Here is a 6000-nt window from a genome sequence, read left to right on the forward strand (position 1 = left end):
TTGCTCCAAAATGTGACTTTGCCAAAATCATCTATTTTTTGAATTTTGGTTGAGCCTATAATCGGTAGTAGATGAGGTAGAATCCTGACTTCCGATTGTACAGTGGCTCTCTTTGCAAATATTCAACCATATTCGGTAGTCAAAATAGTTTACATAACTACCATTTTTTTAATTTTGATTGAGCCTATAATCGGTAGTAAATGAATTTATCGTTAACTTCCGATTAATAGTAGCCCCAAATACACATTTAACACAAATTTATATCAATCAGTAGTATCTTTGTGTTACTTAATTACCGATTTAATATTAACAATCGGACACAAAATAATTTCCGATTTAAGAAGGGCATTAATGTATTCTTCTATCTTTTGGACATCCCTTAATCTTGGCTGTGGGTTGGGAATAAAAAAATCGCCCCTAGTTCTTTCGGGGTCGCCCTGAAAATGCCAGGCTCATAACAAATCCCTAAGTTCTATTTTGATCCATATGAAGTAATACCCTATCATAGTTACTCGGCAATCAAATGCCATAGTTACTCGGCAAAGCAACGCCACTTTGAGAACTGCAAGCATTTGTTTCCTCCAAGCACATGAAATCATACTCAACCTTGAATCCAATATTTGCTCTGGTATGTCTCCCATTTCTGGTGCAGTATGAACCCATTTCACTAAATCTATTCCTTCACCAAACGATTACAAAAACCTAATCATCCGTGGATCTGTGAATAGAGATCAAAATCAGTTTCAATCCAACAACGTGATAAAAATAAATTTCAATGGACAGGAAAAAAAAATCAAAATAGTAGACCACTAATAATTTTGCACCTATAGAAAACAGAAAAAGGATTTGAGTTTGCAGCAATCAGATCCTGGTATAACATTGTACTTCTGGCTGGTACTGCCCATCTAGCTTATAAGTATCTAAAGTTTCCGGAGGAGATCTTGGGCTTCTTTCCCCATAACAACACCTTCATTGGTAGTTGTTTTCATTCAGTCATCATATCGAACACTTAAGTTGATATGAATTAAACTAAAAAATAAAATCAAAACACAAAACCTAAAATTATCTCGGTGAAGAGACAAATCTATCAGTAGATATTATTAGCCAAAAAATAAAATATCAAACACACAATTAAAATCAATTTTAATGGACAAAAATTGAATCGATAAAACGATTTGACCAGCAGAAAACAATTTCATCACCCCCAAATCAGATTCAAGCACCACACAGAAAACCCTGCTTTGTTTGCTGTCATCTTCTTTTCAATTGACGCCAAGAACTCAAAATAGAAATTTAGCACAAACCCAAGTCGATTGAATCACCATTCATGTTCTTAACTCCCTGAAGCACAATGAATCTCAGTTTGCACCAGAAATCCCCAAATCTATTGCTAGCAATCACCACTGCTTTCTCTGCTCTGGCTATGGCTTGAGTGATTTTCAATCTCCACCAGCTCCCTAATGTATCAAGATTTAGAGAAGATAATCTCCTCCACAACCCCTCGTCAACAGCACCTCGGAATTGAGTAAACCGAAAAATAACAGAGAATATGAATATAGCGGTATAGCGTTAGGTCTGCTAGTTAGCTTTAGCGGTTTTCACGTAGGTATTGTCTACTTAACTGGGCGTTAGTAACGTCCAGTTAAGTATTTGGTGTAATCCAGGTGTCATTAATGATTTAGATGTAAATGTAAAATTTAAGTGTTATCCACCCACCTTTAAACTGATGGTGTTACAAACGTCCCGTTAAATACCGGGTGTAAACGGAGTGTAACATAATTTTTAATGTCCCTTCTAATAAATTTTCGCGTGTCCTCACCGGATTTATTAATGCCCAAAACTTTTATATCTAATTTAATTTGAGGGGGTGTCTCACTCACGGTGCGACGTAGAAATTTATATGACTTAGTGTTTTAAATGAGGGAAGATGAAATAATGTTACTTTATTATTCTTATCGAATGAAGCATGACATGAAAAGAAATTTACTTAATAAAATTTGTTTGATGAGTGAATATGCAGAATGGCTTAGATGCAACATTTATAGATTCATAATAGCATTGCATCATAACTCTAAGAACTCCAGCTTATTACTCATACTTCGATTAGACTATCTTGAACTTGATTAGCAATACTAGTTAATATGTCCAATCCAGTCGTCTCAAGTTAGCTAACCTAGCCTCAATTTAATCTCTCTTTGATCCTAGTATCATTTTGTTGAAATATCTGGAGATAAGATTCGAACCGACAAAATTTACTAGTTATATGGTTAATCGATGAAATATATTTGTCAGTGTGTCATATTGGTAAGGGTAAAATTTCAAATCTTCTCCCTTAAAGGCCTTGACAAAATAAGCTCTCACGTTGAACGGTGATGAACCCTCGCTTCCTATTGGGTGAAATAGGCCTTTTCTAATGCAGAAGCTACGGTGAGGACACTTGGCAAAATTCTATTAGTCAAAATATTAAAATTTGGGTTACACTTTGTTTACATCAAGTATTTAACTGGTGGTCAGTAACACCGTCTACAGAAAAGTAGGTGGACAACACTTCTGTCAAAGTTTAAACCTAATTGATTTTGTTACACCGTGTTTACACCAAATACTTAACTATGCGTTGGTAACACCGTCTTAGGTGGACAATACTTTCGTCACGAAAGTTTTTGCCTAAACAAAATCACGTCAATAAGAAAGGGTCGAGATCGTCTGTGCCACTGCTTGTGTGTGCCCTATGTGCCATACCAATAGAAACACGCCACATCATTCCTCTCCTTAACCATGACTAACTAAATAGATTTTCTATATACTGGTAATCTCTTTTTTAGTACATAATTGATTATCTTTCCTAAATGACTGCTGTTATATATAGAAAATCTAGTTAGTTAGTTAGTTATCGTTAATGGGAGGAAATATTTGGCGTCATTCTATTGGTGTGGCACATAGGGCACACCCAAGCAGTGGCACAGACGATCCGGACCCAATAAGAAAATCACTTTTTCCCAATTGTTTCGTTAATAAGGAAACCAAATTTTATGGAAATCGTGAATTCCTTTGTTTCCAGCTTATTATGGAAATTGTGTTAGTAAGGAAACTGGATGATTCATATGTTGTCCATATATATATAAACTTCATAAACGGTAAAATTTAATTCAGAATCAGAAAATTATTTAATTACACTTTCGGTCAAAATCAACTCAAAGAGTTTCAAAAAGAAAAAACTAGGATTGCTGGAGCTTTTTGGTTGGTTTTTCAAATTGTTAAGAATTTAGGGTTAGCGAATTCTAGGGTTTTTGAAGATTTTTGGTACTTAGATAATTGTTAAGTATGTATTTTCAAGAGATATAGCTGCGATTCTTAAGCATGTTGCACTGTTGAAAACGAAACTTGAAAGAAGGTTGTGCTGAAACCATCTCAAAACAAAGGTTTTTTTTTCTTTCAATTTTCCTATTCAGGTCGCTTTTCTTCCTTTCTAGATTAATGTTGAGCATCTGAACATTGGATTACTATGTTTCCTGTTCTGTTAATTAAGGCTGAGAAGAACGAAGTGGCAGGATGCACAATGAGAAGCATTTATCGAAAAGACATGCATAAATTGTAATTATCTGTTATGGAACCATTTATTATCAGTGTAAAATCTTATATGGTTTTTAATTGTTTTAGAATATCATGTCTGGGAAGAAAAGCAAACTCATTGATATATATTGTGCACCCAGGCCAATTACAATCGGTCGGTGAAGTTTTCTTACCAAAAGACGCGTAGCATAACGTTCCGCGTTCTTCTTAATATAATAAATGTTGTTCTATTAAAAACTCGATGTCTTATAGAGTACAACCATCCGATATAAGAGGTAAAAATAACGCTAGCTTATTCTCCATGGACTCTAAACTTCTATTAGTCCTTCTAAAACATAAATTATGATGTGCATAATGTGTGTATGTGTACAGATATACTAACAGGCGGTAGGCGACTAAAAGAAGTGCAGCAAAGCTCTTGCAGTTTACAACGGGTTTGCAAGAAAGCTCTTGCAGGTTTTAGTACTTTTCTGGGGTATGCTTCTCTTTACATATTTCATAGGGTAGCCAACATGGTAATCATCTCTTCTACCTGTTCAACAATTTCTGAAATTGTTGCTACTTATTATGCTTCGACAGTGGTTAGAACGCTTCCATTTGACCACATGTACCATTCGAAATGTTAATTACATGGCTTGAACTGCTCATTTTTCTCTATTATGCCTTATTTAGTTTCGTATGACATGGTGAGTAAACTTTATCACTATTCATGGGAGCAGACTGCACTCATAAACCTATATGTTGGTTCAAACTTCATGTTTATTCTCCTTGGTTTATGTCTTGCAGGTTTGTTCCATATGCAACACTGAGGTCTTTGAAAGTCTTTTATTTAATTCCCTAATCTCCTGCTCAATGTGACAATGTAAAAGAAATGTATGTATATTATGGCTTAGCTGCCAGTTTGAAATCCTGGATGCCACTTTGGCTGATTATAAGTAACTAATAATGCCTATACATTCTTACATATACTTAGGTCTTATCTTATTTAATCCCAGATTTGCACTTTTGTAGGATCGGGGTCAAGTGAATTGGGATTAAGCCGATCAATGCATATTTCTACATTACATTAGCAGATTAGTATAACAACCCACACAACAACATCAATCTCCATGCACATGCCTTCACAATGTATATACTCTAGGACTTGGCCAATGAATATTGGCATTGAAATGGACTGTGCCCAAGCGTTCTGTGCAGATACGTTATAGATGTCTCTGCAGTCCGCAACATACCCCAGGTAACACTCTACATATGAACTGATACTTATTATATATTTTTTGTTTGATTGGTCAAGTTCATTTTTCAATTATGGTTTTGTATTAGTGACTACTGCATTATAAATGCCACTGGATGCATTATTGTCATTTCTTTTGTTTATCGGCTCCAAGCCAGCATAGCTAAAATGGCTAAACTAGTCAAAAAGTAACCAATTATACTTTGGTCTCCCCAACTTTGGGTTTATTTGTTTTTGAGCATACATGGAAACACTGATAGTGTTTCAACCGAGTGAAATTGGTGATCTCACTCCTGCTGCATAAGGTATAATATTGTCATTTTATATATTTGAATTTTATTTCTGAATATAAGAATCTACTTTGATTTTTAGTGTATGTTTGGGTGCAGCTGATTGTGTTCTTCTTTACGGTTCCGGTTTAGGTTTCAGTTGATAAATCTGATAATCTTTCAGGAGGATTTGGTTCAAGCCACCATTAACAGTAGTATTAATTTGGTTAAACTTATGTCAAGGGAGTCGGATCTGCAGCTTGACCGCACATCAAAGCATTTTGAGGTTAGATTTATCCTACTCACCGGTTGTATGCTCAGTGAAACATATTATGTATTAGCTTCATTTTGTGTACACCAAACATACCCCACAGAGCGCAGAACTGGGAATGGAATTTTTTTAGACCAATGAATTTTGGCACTGAAATGGACTGTTCCCAAGAGTAATTTGGTGGCGACTCTGGAAAATCAGATGCACTAAAATGTTTGAGAACAATGGCTTCCCCGTAGTTACCCTCATCCAATCCATCAGATTAAAGGTTTGGTCTTTAAAGAAACTATCAACCAAGCAGTCAAACAAATCCCCTACTAACAATATTGGTTAGGCTGTAGGTAGAGATATTAATTTCATGTTAATTAACGTGCTGAATATCATTGCCTTCGATCTTCCAGGAAGGGTTGTTGGAACTACAGTGGTACCACAAGAGCAGCAAAAATGCGTGATGAAACTCTAACCCTCCTTCATGTTATCATTTGGATCATGACATAAAACTTAGATGGTTGTTGTAACTACAGTGGTACCACAAGAGCAGAAAAAATGCGTGATGAAACTCTAAGCCTCCTTCATGTTATCATTTGGATCATGACAAAAACTGAGAGGGTCGTCTGTTTTGTGAGTGGTAGTTATATCTAACAGTCGATCATTTA

Source organism: Papaver somniferum, unplaced genomic scaffold (assembly GCF_003573695.1).
Source record: "Papaver somniferum cultivar HN1 unplaced genomic scaffold, ASM357369v1 unplaced-scaffold_107, whole genome shotgun sequence".
NCBI lineage: Eukaryota > Viridiplantae > Streptophyta > Magnoliopsida > Ranunculales > Papaveraceae > Papaver > Papaver somniferum.